Genomic DNA, 16103 nt, shown 5'->3' with positions numbered 1-16103 from the left:
GTGTAAATGGGTTGTGACCTGTGTTGCATAGGCAGCAGCTTGCCTGTTGTAGGTACTGTTCATGTGCAGGTGATGGCATGTGCACCAGTCGGTGTCACCTACTTGCTACTTCCATCCAGAGCAGTTGTGTTGTCTTTTCATTTGCCAATGCCATAACAACACAGTGCTATAATTACTTCCTTCATGTGGATCTTGCCCCTTTTCCTTGCCTGTGTGGAGGACATTATGGAGGTGTGGGGCTACAGCTTTACAGACAGTAGGTGAGAATACCTCTCAGGACAGGACATGTGGAGACAGCCCAACAACATGGGGGACAAAGCTCCAGAATTAGGGACAGATTGTAAGTTAGTAGTGCTGTTATACAGATAGAGGGTTGTTAGATTAACAGGCTTTATCTAGACATGCATTTTCTGCATGACATGACATCTGACAGAGATATGTCTCTGACATACCTCTCAACTCTCCTGATGTCCACAGACTGCCCAGATGTTTGCCTGTTATGTTTGGTCTGTTCCTCAGACAATGTCTGTTTTGTGGAATCAGTAGGATAATGTGAGGATTGTAGTCAGTAGGGGTTGACATCCATTTATGTTTCAGACATCATATCCTTCAGGGGTGTTATATTACAACAAAGCCTGTGACACCAGCAACTGTTTCAGTTTGTAACACCATTATGTGAGATATGTCACTCTTTCTGCCCCCTCTCCCCCGCACGTCATGCTTTGTCCAGATGTCTTGCAGTAAGCTTCAGAGGTATGCCATACCATTATTTATTGACTGTATTCCAGGTATCATCCCATTGACTTAGACTTCTAGAAGTGGTATGCAGCAGTGGCCATGAATATGGTCTCACACCCTGGCCATTCTGTCGAAATCTGTACATATGAGCATTATGTATGTCTGGGAATTGTAAACAAACTGCCAAGATTGTGTAGCAGTGTTGTGTGTAGATGTTTGTTCATAGGTTCATAGGTAGGTACTAGGCTATTGGCCCTAGGGCCTATATAAGCCTAGCCAAAAAGGTACCCTGGCTTTTGCCACCCAAGAAAATTATTTTCCTGTGCCCCTGTTGAGCAGAGCCACAGATGTGATCCCCGGTGTGAATTTCCTATCTCCCATATTAATCATCAAGATTTTTCTTGAATAGTGCTAATGAGGAGCTTTGTTTGCTATAGATAGGTAGTTTGTTCCAGAGTATGGTAAGTCTCTGGGACAGGACTTGTTGGGCTGAGTAGGGAGAGTAGCAGATGTGAATGTCATAGATCCTTTTTCTATCTGACTGTGCATGCTGCTGTGGCTGCTGGTTGTCTATCAGGTGTGCATGTTTGTAGTGGCAGAATGAGAAATGTCCTGTAACACCTCAGGATTCTCAGTACACTGTGAGTTTGGCCAATATATGTCAGTGTAGTGTGTGACTGTCAATCAGAATATGTTTGTTCAAACAGTCGCCCTACTCTAGAGTTTATTTGGGGCACTGGTATGTTGCTGTGACTATGGTGCAAATGGTTGTGGGTGGACGTTTTTGCACCACTATCTGTTTTTCGCTACAGTTCCATCCCTGTAGTGCATGATATATTTGGATATACATGGGTAATTGTCCAGAGCTGATTTGGGGTAGTGTTTTGTTGGTCTTACTGTGGTTCCAAAGGTGCTGAGTGACATTGTTGGCAGCTCTCATAAGTGTTTCCATTCTGTTACAAGACTGGGTTCATACCTCTCCACTGTCCAGATGTCTAGATACTGTCCAGATGCGTGGCTCATATGTTTGGTCTGTTACCCATAACAGTTGTGGGTTTCTGAGAGATCACTGGGATGATGTGAGCATTGACATCAGTAAATAATGACATTCACTTGTGTTTCACACCTGGAATCTATCTGGAATTGTATGTTTTGCAAACCATGCCACTCTAGCAGACTTCTATGCATATGGCAGCCATATTTCAAAGATGTCACTATTGTTTGCCCTTTATCCCTCCACTTTGTTGGACTTTTTGCAGATGTCTTGCAGTAAGAGGTTGGTTATCTATATATATATATATATATATATATATATATATATATATATATATGTTCATGTATGAATATATATACATATATATACATACACACATACACATACAACAGCTGAAATCTCAAAATGCATATGTTTGAGACCATATGCTTGAAATTACAGAAGTTCGACCTTCTGAATGGGGATCAACATACAACGCAGAATGGGGGATTACCCATTCTGCACTGTAGTGTGATCTCAGAGTTAGAATAAATAAGTAGCAGGGGGTGCGTGGGTGCAGGGGGCTTGCCCCCCTGCAGAAACACTGTTTTGTGCTTTCTTGCTGTTTGTTTACTTTCCCTTTCAGAAGGTTGAGCTTCTGAAATTCGAGTATATGGCTTCGGCCGTATGCATTTTGAGATTTCAGCCATTTGGCCTTCTGAAGGGGAACCATATATATATATATATATATATATATATATATATATAGATATATATATGTATACATATATATATGTATGTAAGAGTACTACAGATATATAATTTCCCGTTATGTTAAATGACTGTTGTGCATGATATGTTAGTAAAAACATTGCAAACTCCTACAGTTCAGAGGGTATAGAGGTATGCTACTGTGACTGTAGTGCATAGGGTCCTGGGTTCCAGAATTGGAAGTGATGACTTTTTTCATTAATGTTAAATGACAAAAATGCATGATATGTTTGTAAAAGCATTATAGATTCCCACAGCTCAGATGGTGTAGTGGTAGATTGCTGTGATTGAAATGCACAGCATTCTGGGTTTGAGACTTGGCAGGGCTGGTTATTTTGTTGCCGGGGAGAATGAGGGCTGACAGAGACAAAGTGATCAGGGCACTTTTAAGCAGTTGTAAATGGGTTTGCGTGGGTTTGCATGGTTTTGCGCAGAGCTAAGTGAAGTTAACAGACAGTTAAGCCCTGTTAGCTTTGCTTATCACCACTTACCCCCACTTACACCCATGCTAATTTTCATTAAAAAAAGAAGAAAGGGTGATGGGAAAGTGGAGAAATGGGGCAAACATGGGGTAAAACATTAGGCACTTGATCCTACCAGTCCAGTCCACTATATTCCAGTCATACCTAGGCTTCTTCTCCAACCAAAACCCCAAAACCAACCCTTTTTGCCCCTCTGTTCAAATCCTTGTCTGGTTGTTCATTTAAATAATTTTGTTTTTCATTTTTTTTCTTATTTTTTTCTCTTATATTTAGTGTATTTAATTTATTGTATTGTTTATAGGTTTATAATTGTATATGTATATATTATATTATTAAGTAACATAATATCTTGTGTAACACAACATCAATGTTTTAATTATTTAACCCCCTCCTCTGAGTTCTCCCACATATATCCAAATGGATGGACATATATATCCATAAAAAAAAAAAAAAAAAAAAAAAAAAAAAGCAGCTAGGGATGTGCAGTATGGGTGTAGGAAAGGACTATAACTCTACATTTCTTCTGCAGCAACAGCTGTGAATAATGTGTAGAATTTGGAATTTACAGTCTCACACCCCACAGGGAAGGGTGTTGGTGACAGACATTTGCAGAATAATCTGTGGGTTGATTGATTAGTTTCACTGCAAATGGGGGCAAAATGTAGAACTATGTATGGGGCAATGTTTTTTTGTGAGACAGATGTCTATTTTCTTATAAGGTGAGAGTGGGATTTTGGGGAAGGGCTGTAGGTATGTTTGGGGAGGTAGGTTGGGTAGGATAGGTTCCATGTGCAGACAGACAAGACAGGCAAGAGAGCAGTCAGGGGTATCATATGACAAATGTGTGGGGTAAACACCTTTGATGGGAGGGTGGTTTGGAATCCAAAACCCATGAGCACCCAAATGGATACAGTGGGACTGAGGTCACTACCCATGGGCAGTCATCACTGCACCTTCACAGCCCTGAAGGTGGCTGTGTTGGGGGCTGGACAGGAGGGGTAGCCTGTCCCTCATGGTGTGCCAGGTGGCCCTCATTCTGGTGCAGGTGCCCACCCAACTCTGCTCAAATGGTGCTGCGCACCAAACCCTGGAACTGACTGCTGGTGACAGGCTCCTCTCCACGCACGCTCCTAGGAGGGGGATGGGCCCCATCCCCTGAGGTGGTTCTACCCAAAGGTGGTGCAGGACCAATGGATGAGGAAGTCCTGGAATGGTATGGAATGGTATGGGGCAAATTGTGACAACACTGGGTACATGACTAGAGGGGACTCGTACATGTCAGGGTTAAATATCTGGCACAGGAGGGGTACCCTGAACTGCTGTTGTGTGAGTGTGCTACTGGCATACTTCAACTGGTTTCCTATCTGTGTCCAGGGTTATTGACATCAGTGACCAATATCTATGACAGTGTGAAACTTGTGAGACGTATCAAGAAATATGCATGTTGTATGTACCTATCCTGCTGTCATTTGCAGGAATGTGGTGGGACAGTTGAACAGTTTTACACAGTTTATTAGTATAATCTTCTTACAGCTACTACCAGCATTTTCTTACCTGTAAAAACTGTGGAGCAAATATCTGTTAACACTCCCTGACTGTTTTTACATATATTCCTGATGTCTTGTGTGTAGATATGTACACATCTTAGCTCCACTCCCTGGATTCGAACCGTGTCTGGGTGTGCAAAATAACAACTAAACTATTTTGCATCACACTAAGCTACCGTTTCATGTTTCCTTGGTTTCTGCTATTTGTCCCTTGGTTAGACAGTCTGAACTGGTAATCCTGTGATGATGCATAACAGATAGTTAGTGAACTGTGCATTATTCCTTTGAATTACTACAATCTGGAAAGCAAAAGTTAACACAGGGCATTTATATCTTGTTTTATGGGTTCATAGGTTCATTGGTAGGTACTAGGCTATCAGCCCAAGGGCCTGAGTAAGCTTAGCCAACAAAGTTGATAATCACCTTTGATAATCACATTGCCAAAGTGGTTAGAAAATCTTTCTACATGACACAAAAGGGTTCACATCCAGATCTAAAGAAGTCATTGTGCCCCTCTACTTATCACTCATCAGACCCATCATAAAGTACAGTGCTCCATTTCGGATGTTCATATGTTCATAGGTTCATAGGTTGGTACTAGGCTATCAGCCCTAGGGTCTATACAAGTTTAGCCATAACAATTCCCTGGCTGTTTCTTCCCACACTATTTACTTCCCTGGACCCCTGTCTAGCAGGACTATTGACATGATTCCCGGGGTGAATTTCCTTTCTCCCATCCAATCATCAAGGTTCCTTTTGAAAAGGGCCAAGGAGGCACTCTGCTTGACATATATGGCAGTCTATTCCAGAGTCTGCGGAGTCTCTGGGTCAGGAACCTATCCCTCCAGCATGTTTTGTTTATTGTGATCCCAAGGTTTAGATCCCTGGCGTGTGTGGCTCTGAGGGATTGGGATTCCTTTAAGTGTAGCATGTCCAACAGCTCTGGGTTTGACATGGCCCTGTATGTTAAGCAGAGATCGCCTTTGAGTAGACGATATGCGACAGAGTATAGCTGGAGTTTTTTAAGGCGGTCAGCATAGGGCATCTGCTTTAGGCCTGTGATTCTTTTAATGAGGTATTTCTGTGACCTTTCCAGTTATTGCAGATGTCTTGAGAGGTACATACCAAATGGAGCGTTGTATTCTATAATGGGTCTAATGAGGGATGAGTACAGTAGGACAATGACCTCCTTTTTTCTGGATGAAAAGCCCTAAGTGATGAGGTGTGCCACATAGAAGAATTTCCTGACTGTTGTGGCGATGTGGTTATTGAAGTTGAGACCACTGTCCACCTATGTCCCTAAGTCTCTTATCACACTTTCGGTATTTAGTGTACTGCCACCTTATGTGGTAAATCATGGGTACATGTTTTTTTCCAAAGGGGATAACTATACATTTCTTGGCATTGAGCTTGAGCCCATGGCTCTGGCATCAAGCATCTGGTTCTGTAAGGCCCTTTTTTAGAGTATTCACATCATTTGGGGATTCAATAATGGCTCCCAGTTTTGATCTGTACTTCAGAGAAGTAGATGCCAAACAAGAGCAGCCCCAGGACTGACACCTTACAAGACACATGCAAAAGCTGGAAAGACCACAGAAGTACCTCACCAAGAGGATCACTGGCCTCAAACAGATGCCCTATGCAGATCGACTGAAGAAACTCCAGCTGTACTCGGTTGCATACCGCCTACTCAGAGGTGATCTCTGCCTGACATACAAGGCCATGTCCAACCCAGAATTGATGGATATACTCCACCTAAAGAAAACCTTATCCCCTCGAGCCACACGCTCTAAGGATCTAAACCTCACCACAACAATTAATAGGATGTGCTGGAGGGATAGATTCCTGTCTCAGAGACTTCCCATGCTTTGTAACAAGATTCCAATCTACATTAGGCAGAGCTCCTTGCTAACACTCTTCAAAAAAAACCTAGATGAGTGGATGGGAAACAGAAAGTTTATCCTGGGGATCACTTCAGTGGCTCTGTTGGACAGAGACACGAGGAACTAATCAAAGGGGGCGGCAAAAGCCAACACATTCTGGCTAGGCTTATAAGTGCCTTCGGGCAGACAGCCTAGTACCTACCTATGAACCTATGAACCTATAAGATCCATGGCTTACGCCACCCAAGAAAGTTATTTTCCTGTGCCCCTGTCAAGCAGAGTCACAGAAGTGATCCCCCGGGATGTATTTCCTATTTCCCATCCACTCATCAAATTTTTCATGAAGAGTGCTAATGAGGAACTTTGCTTGACATAGATGGGTAGCTTGTTCCAGAGTATGGGAAGTCTCTGGGACAGGAATCTATTCCTCCAGCATGTCCTGTTTATTGTGGTAACAAGGTTTACATCCCTAGAGCATGTAGCTCAGAGGGATTGGGATTTCTTTAGGTGTAGCATATCCAACAGCTCTGGGTTTGACATAGCTTTATATGTTATGCAGAGATCACCTCGGAGTAAGTGATATGCTACAGATTAAAGCTGGAGTTTTTTGAGATGCTCAGTGTAGGGCATCTGTTTAAGGCCAGTAATCCTCTTTGGGAGGTACTTCTTTGGCCTTTCCAACTGCTGCAGATGTCTTTTGAGGTACATTCCAAAAGGGGCATTGTACTCTATAATGGATCTAATGAGTGTTGAGTAGAGTGGAGCAATGATCTCTTTTTTCCTGGATGAGAACCCTTTTGTGATGAGGTGTGCCACATTGAAGGATTTTCTGACTACTGTGGCAATGTGATTATCAAAGGAGAGACTATTGTCCACTTGGGACCCAAGGTCTCTTATCACACATTTGGCATTAAGTAGACTGCCACCTATGTGATAGTTCATGGGTAAAGGGTTTTTACCAAAGGGGATGACAATGCACGTTTTGGCATTGAGCTTGAGGCCATGGCTCTGACACCAGGCATCTGTCTCAGTGAGGCCCTTCTGTAGGATGTCCACATCATTTGGGGACTCGACTATGGATCCTAATTTGCAGTCATCCATGAACTTCATTAGTCAAAGGCTTTCTGTGTTAGCCTGTACTTCAGAGAAGTAGATACCAAACAGGAAAGTTCCCAGGACTGAACCCTGTGGTACTCCATTTCTCACTGGTTTGAAGTGAGATTTGGAGTCTGCAACTTTTACAGTGTGGGTTCTGTCAGTGAGGCAGTTGGCAATCCATCTTGGGACGTTGGGATTTATACCTAGTTTAGCAATAATTCCAGAATGGGGTGGTGTTGAAAGCCTTGGCGGGGTCAAGATAGGTTTTGTGAACCACCTTACCCTAGTCTACGGCTTTGGTGACAGCCTCAAAGAAGTCAATCAGGTTCAGGAAGCATGATCTGTCTTTCACAAACCTGAACTGGGTAGGGTCCAGAGTTTGGAGGTTACCAATGTCTTTGTTTATGAGTTCCATGATGATACGTTCTATGGCCTTACAGACCAGGCTTATCAGGCTAATAGGGTGATATTTTCTGGGATCAGGGGTGGCTCCCCCTTTGTGGAGTGGGATAACTGTTGCTGTGCCCCATTCAGTGGGCACAAAGCCAGATATGAGGCCATTGAATATGGTGCTTCGGTGGGGAGCCAGTTCATTCTGAAGTTCATGTAAAACGCAGCCTGGAATGTTTGTTCAGTCCCATGGATGATGTGTTTTTGGCTTTAGAGAGTGCATCTTTTACCTGAGTAGTTGTGATTACAGGGACTCTGCATTCTGCCTGTATAGATATGGACACTTTAGGGGGTGAGAGGGGGGTAAAGTTAGCACTGAACCTATCTGCCAGGATGTTGGCAATATCAGTTGGTTTTGTAATTTGCCTGCCATTGTGCTGTAATGCAGAGAAGATCTGGGTATTGCCATTGAGATTCATGACATAGCTATAGAATGCTTTGTGGTTGTCCCTAGAATCAGTGGCAATTTTGTTTTCATAGCTAGCTTTGGAGGATCTTATAAGGGATCTCAGCTTCTTACTGAGGCTGACCAGGGATCTCCTCCACTCATGGGATTTTCCTCTCTTTGGCAACAGTTTCTTCCTTCTGTTGTAAAGTTTGTTTATGGCAGGGGACCACCAGATTGGCTTCCTTTTTTTGGAGGATAGTGTCTTGGTTCTGTTTGGGATAGCACGAGCGATGCACTCGTGTAAGTGCTTATAGAGTGCATTTGTGTAGGATTCAGCAGTCTTAACTGTATTGTCCATCTGCATGGGTATCATGAAGTTCACCACTTCTGTCTTAAGAAGCATGAAGTTGGCTTTGGAGAAAATTTTTACTTGGTTTCCTTAATGGGGGGTGGGGGCAGAATGTGGATATCTAGGGTGATTAGCTTATGGTCAGATCTGACCAACGAGGAGTTGACTTCAGGTGTGGAACACTGGTCACTCATGTTGGTATTGACTAGGTCTAGGATATTGTTGACCCTGGTGGGGGTGTGGATAAGTTGATCCAGGGCATTGGAATTTATGAATTTCATTAAGCGTTGAGTGAAGGAGTTGGTACATGAGTAGTTTTCCCAGTTAATGTTGGGGTAGTTGAAATTGCCCATTATTAGGGTATTTGGTTGAACCCTAATATTTTCCAGTATATCAAGAATAGAGGAGTTGGAATCCTGGAGCATGGTGGGGGATCTGTGGCAAGCTACAATTTGGATTATAGTTTTGCCCATAGTTAGTTGCACTTGGATAACCTCGGATGCATTATGCTGAGCAACTAGCCTGGAGGTGTGGATATCCTTAATGAATATGGACACACCTCTGCCTTTGGGGTTCTGGTCCATGTTAGATGGCCGAAACGTGTGGTATGAGTTATAGCTTGGTAATGCAGGGGTGCTCTCTGCAGCCTTGAACCAGGTCTCAGTCACTGCACAGATATCGATGTTCTCCATTTTAAGGAGTGCCTTGAGGGAGTGCATTTTGAGATTTAGACTTCTGTCATTGAGTAGCATTACCCTCAGTTTTTGCTTGCCTGTTCCTCTTATGGTGGTGAATTTGTCATTTGAACCTTGCCTAAAAAAGGTACTATAGATGCAGCAAAAGCCTTAGCCAGTATCCAGAATTCCAGGGGTGACAGGTGCAGGCCATCTCTGGCAAAGCATTGTGGTCTGTCACCCATGTCATCCCAGGTAGACAGATACTGGATCCCCTTAGAATGACACCAGAAGCTTAGCCAATAGCTGAAGTCAATCATTTAGTCCTTGTACTGCAGTATCATTCTGGGCAATGGCAGGATGCTATTCAGGGCAAGGGTCATACCTGCCTGGGCTGCAAGATCAGAGAGCTCTTCCATGTCTCTTTTCATGTAGTCCAGGGAGGTACCTCTCAGGTCATTCACACCAACATGGACAATGACAGAGTCTTGTTGTGGTGTGACCTGAGTGTGTGGGTTATGTGGCGGATCCTGGCATCAGACAAGCAGCTGATAGTAATCTTCTCCTTGCTTAGCCTGGTGAGTGGGACATCAGTGTGCCTGACTATAGAGTCACCTATAACTAGTGTGTTGGGTACGTTGTTTTGCCTTATGGGCTGTGGTTGAGTGGCACACTGAGTCTGTGGGCTATGTGTCATTTGGGTTGAATTGGGGGGGGTGGAGGTTGCTTGCGTTTCTGCTTTGGAGGTCTCAGTTGCTTGAGCAGGTTATTATTGAGAGACTCTGAGAATGTTTTTCTGTTTCTATGTGTGGATTTTGGTGGCATAGGTTTAGTGGGACTATGTGATGAGTGTGGTGTGGTGCAAGTGTTTACCTTCTCCTCTTGACTGTCAAGTTCAGTCTTGGTTGGAGAGAGCTTTACCTCCAGTTTGGCTAGATAAGTGCATCTCTCACAGGTTGTAGTGTTGGGTGGTAGGAGGAGAGGCTTGTCTGTGTGCATGAGGCAATTGCTACATTGCCCCAAAATGCCCAGATTCATCAGATAGACAGGAGAGAACACTGGGAGATGACCATTGGACATGCCTGAATAAAAAAATATTTTTCTCTAGACAAGTGAGGAAAGTGAGTACAAGAGCTGTTTTTCTCTAAGCAAAGTAACTACAAAAACTCTAGGTAATGAGGAAGGTTGAGTGCTGTAATAATTTGTAGCTTATTTAGTGCTTACAACAAGTTCTGAACAAGTGCTGAACATGAATAAGCAAATTCAAGTGCTAAAACTAAGAATCTGTATCTGAACTAGACTAGTTACACGAAAGAAACAAGTGCCAATGTGGGCTGTTAAATAAGAAAATTGAAAGAGATGGAAAAATTGCCCAAATGGCCAATAACTACAATTTCTGGGCCAGAACCACTCCTTATGTGGTAGATAGGTTACCTATTGCTTACCACTCCCACTGATAAGCTAGCAGGCTTACCTCCAACATAGAAAGGCTTGGGGGCCTCAGGAGCTTACAAACAGTCCTTGATACAGCAAATCTGTATCTGGACTAGACTAGTTACAGGAACAGGGGAAACAAGTGCAAATCTGGGCTTTTAAATCAGAAAGTTGAGAGTGATGGAAAAACTGCCCAAATGGCCAATAACTACAATTTCTGGGCCACAACCACTCCTTATGTGGTAGATAGGTTACGTAGTGCTTACCACTCCCACTGATAAGCTAGAAGGCTTCCCTCCAACACAGAAAGGCTTGGGGGGCTCAGGAGCTTACAAACAGTCCTGGATACAGCAAATCTGTATCTGGACTAGACTAGTCACAGGAAAGGCAGGAAACAAGCAAATTATTTTTTGTTACAGTTAAGCAGAACACAGGGAGATTCCAGCAAAGTTTTTTTTTTGTAAAGGAAAGGGAGAGAGGAGAAGCAGAAGATAATTCAAGGTTAGGAAACTGAGTGGGATGACCTTCTCAAATGTTCTCTCTGTATTAGGTAGAATGAGATAATGAGACTAGACTGGGCAGAGTTCCCCAGATCAAATTAACAGAAGGGGCGGGCAACTACAAAGCCACCAAGTATAACAGCAAGACACCAACAGGGACGGAGGGTGGGGAACAATACTACAGCTACTAGTCTACACTCTTTTATAGATAGTAAACACTATAGAAATGTTTATCACAGCAGAAGAACAACAGTGAGCCACAAAATGAAAGTTTTAAACAGATAAAGGAGCAAGGAGACTCTACAGAATGTTTTTAACTGCAAACAAATCAGTTATATGATACACACCTTGGCAGGAAATCAGAACAAACAAATAATTGCTTAACAAGAACAGAAAATATTAGGCCCTGTAAGGCAGTTGATTTTAGTTTAACCATGCAGATTAGTCAATAGCAATAAAATACAGTAAAAAGTATGCATTAGGCAATAAAAAGTGCTATATGTAAATTGCTAGAAGCAATAACTAGTAAAAATAAGCAAATAAAATAGGATACTTATTGTTATAGATCTCAGATCAGAGCTGTAGTCAATGCCCCTCCTCCACTTGGCTCAGTGTGTATAGGCAGAAATCCCTTCAAAGTTAGGGCTTAAATACCAGAAGATACAACCTTAAACAGCTTTTTTTAAAAAAGCTCAAAAGAACCAATGAGTGCTTATTCCAAGCCCTAGACCACCCAACCTCCACCAGCCAGCAGCCAATCAACACAATCCTGCCAAGAAGGTAAAGAAAGGCTTCTGTTAATTCAAGATGGCCTGGTCATGTGCTCAAATCAACCACTGCAAAAACAAACAGGCCCAGAGACAGCAAATATGAACTGGGACAACACTAAAGCTACTAGCCTACACTCTTTTAGACAGTAAACACTACATAAATGTTTCTCACAGCAGAAGAACAGCAGTGAACCACAAAATGAAAGTTTTAGACAGATAAAGGAGTAAGGAGACTCTACAGAATGCTTTTAACTGCAAACAAATCAGCTATATGATACACTCCTTGGCAGGAAATCAGAACAAACAAATAGGTGCTTAACAAGTAGAGAACATATCGGGTCGTGTAAGGCAGATGATTTTAGTTTAACTATGCAGATTATTTAATAGCAATAAAATATAGTAAAAAGTATGCAGCAGGCAATAAAATGTGGTATATATAAATTGCTAGAAGCAATAACTAGTAAAAATAAGCAAAAAAAAAAACAGCTCCATTCTAAGTCTACAACAACATACCAGAGTAAACACAACCGTTTGTGTTATAGATGTTTATTTCAGATCAGTATTAGTTGGACATACCTTAATTATTCAGTTAACACAGTTACAGTATATCTATTAGCACTACACAATGTACTCCTTCTTAGTTATTCACACAATATACTGCAAACTCACCAGCCTGTCAGTGCAGCCTCAGAAGTCTGTCAGCATGGGCTTCAATGTTGCTAGCCCTCTCTGCTGCAGATGTAGGGAAGGAAAACAAACATTATGCATACCTGTCTATCACATCCTCAGGCTAGAATTTGGTACACCTATCTGTGATACTTATAAACTGATGGAGCACAGTTGTCCCTGGCGTCTTGGATCCACTGGTCCAAGAGTGCCCCTTCCTCCACTTTAGGTCAGCATAGTGGTTCCGGACCTGCTCACCAATTTGAGGGATGCCAGTAGCACTGGTGAGATCATGGGCAAGATGGTCCCAGGCCTCCACTTTATATTGTGGCCCTGCAGCAGTCGCTCATCATGATTACTTAGAAGGAGTCCAGCCATGACTCTGGACTCCATTATGCCACAGTGCTGCACCCTAAAGTGCGGACCCTCATTTACGCCAGCCATGGCTCCTGCACAGGTTAAACTATAACAGGTACTGGCTGTGTCCCACCTGTGGGGTTTAAATAAGGCCATATTCCTTCCCTTTGCCGTCATTGGTCGATTTTGAAAATGTTGAGCACAGCTTAATGGTGCGCAAAACTGGTAAGCCAGTTTTAGCAATGTTTAAAGGAGAAATTGTTGAACACTGCTTAACAGTGTGCACATCCACTTAGCTGAGCTGACTGTTGCTTAGCATTCACATCTAAGTATTGCTTAACCCGGTTAAGCATGGCTGAGCACTGATAATCATTGCTCACTTTTAATTTTTAGATATATTAAAATAATTACTTAATTTAGAAAGTGTATATGATTTATTTTACATAACGTCCCTCTGTGCTTTCTTTATATTTCCAAAGTGGGTGACTATACTGCATGGGACACTTGTGTATACAAGGGTGATTTCACATGTTATATGCACTTACACTTCCCTTTTATACCAGAATATCACTTACTACATCATTTACAAAAAAATTAAAAAAATGTTAACACTGCTTTCCTATGTTGGTACTCAAACCATGAATAGCTGCATACAAAGCTGGCACTTTAACCACTACACTATCCCAGCATTAGGATTTGAGCTGTATATTTTTATTTATCTTCTCTGGGGTGTTTAAGCAATGCTGGGCAGAGGGCCATAACATGCACACCTGCTCAGCTACGCTTAAACATACCTTAGTAGGGAAAAAAAATATCTTTAATTATCTATGCCCTTGTACAGCTTTGGTACTCTAGTAAGTTGACAGGTATGTGACGCAGGCATCTGGGCATTCTGCAGACACCTGTACAATTGATGGGTATGGCCGTACAGCACTTTCAGATGGGAGACATTTGTGTTTCAGTCTTTATATCCTTCAGGAGGTCCATGCTAATGTTAACATTTTATTCTATCAGCTTTCGGGTTTGTCAGTGCAATGTTTAAAACGTGTCTCTATTTTTGTGGCTTTGTCCCACCATTACTTATGGCTTTGTACTTCTTTATTGCTCTGGGAGGGTGAGATGTATGCAAGGCCAGCATCTGGGCATTCTGCAAAAACATGTACAGTTAACGGCTATGGCCATACGGCGCTTTCACATGGCAGACATTTGTGTTTGAGTCTTAATACCCTGCAGGAAGTCCATACTACTGCAAACATTTTATTCTATCAGCTTTCGGGTTTGTCAGTGCAATATTTAGGATGTGTCCCTATTTTTGTGGCTTTGTCCCCTCCATTATTTATGGCTTTGTTCTGCTTTATTGCTCTAGGAGGCTGAGATGTATGCGAGACAGGCATCTGGGCATTCTGTAGAAACCTGTACAGTTAATGGCCATGGCCGTACAGCACTTTTACCATGCAAGGTGTGTGTGACAGAACCTGTCACACACCCCCTGCATTGTTTCTTGCTCCCCTAGCTATTTTAGTGTCCGCGGACACTAAAATGCTCATTTCAATTTCATCTCAGTGTCCGCGGACACTGAAATACTGTTTGAAAGTGCCGTATGGTAATTTCTGAGTGCAGGGGGCACATTTGATGTCTGTGCACTACTTAAACACATCCCTTACACTTATTCACTGTTTGTGTCCATTTAGACATAACAGCAGCGCCTTCATGAATATGCAAGGCGTGCTGCTGTTAAAGCTAGGGCTACATGGACACGAACCACTCCATGCAAGAATAACACTATTCCTGCACTGAGTTTACTGAATCCAGGGGACTATGTTTCCCTAAAGCATTACTGCTGTCCCTAGACCTAATGGCTGCATTATTTTCCTTAACGTGGTTCAACAATTTTCTGCAGGTTTTACCAACATAAAAACAGTTGCAGGTGTCACAGATACCTGCATACACTACATTTACACTTCAGCAATTAATATGTCTCTTAAAATGCACTGTGATATTGCAGTGTTTGAAAAAGTTTTTTTTTCCTGTGTGAATGTATTTACAAGTAACGCAATTACCACATGGAAACATACTTGCAGTTTTACTATCTATCAGAGACAGCAGTAATGCTGCAGGGAAACATAGTGTGTCTTGCAGGCATTTTACTTGTTTTAAATTGATAGTATTGGAGCAATTGGATGTTTTCTTTGCTGACTGTGACTCTTTGTTGGAAGTGAGAGAGCTTAAATGTCAGCTGCTTATCAATGCAAAGGATGACGCAGGTATCAGTAAAAATGACAACACAAAATGTGCTCTCTGTTGGTTATTGTTGACTACTTTTTATTATTTGTTTACATGAAACAAACATGTTTTTATTGGCTGCTGGTTTTCTACATATTGAAGTATTGAGTGGAAATCTTTATTTCTGAAGTTCTTGTTACATTAAAGAATTAAAGCACTCAAATAATGGTTTTGCCTTTGTGTTTTACCTCCTAGATTTGGAAGTTTGTTAGTTACATATTACAGATGTTGGTCATGTTAGATATTGATGTTATTGCTGGACAACTTACACACATTCTACACAGCTACATTTATAAGTACTAGTTTGGCAGGTATCTGCCTTTCATTCACATTCTTACACATTTATTAATCTATTACATTTGCAACACTTACCTTGATAAGCCTGCAGTTTACAACTGTTTTCAATTGGGCTGAATGTATCTAATCCTAGCAGTTCACAGAAATTGCATAGAGATAAGGGTTGTGAGCATTACCTGGCATCAGTTTTACTGTATATATGTATGTGCAAAGGATGGAAGGTGTATTCTTTTGGTGGTCAGCCTGTGTGTTATCTGTTGCCTCTTGGCCAAGGCAAGGGCATATTGTGAACACCTATGTCTAACTACACCCACATCCACCAGCGATTCCCCCTCTGACTTTTCACCTGTGTGTGAATGTGATGAACTTGACAGTGGTTTTGGAATGTTTGTTCCTTGCTATTGATGTTCCTGCTGCAGTTGCTTTTGTAGGATGATATTATG

This window comes from Protopterus annectens, chromosome 1.part1 (genome assembly GCF_019279795.1).
Source record: "Protopterus annectens isolate FY-2018-M chromosome 1.part1, PAN1.0, whole genome shotgun sequence".
Taxonomy (NCBI): domain Eukaryota; kingdom Metazoa; phylum Chordata; order Ceratodontiformes; family Protopteridae; genus Protopterus; species Protopterus annectens.
The sequence above is the reverse complement of the archived record's forward strand: the minus strand, read 5'-3'. Positions refer to the sequence as shown.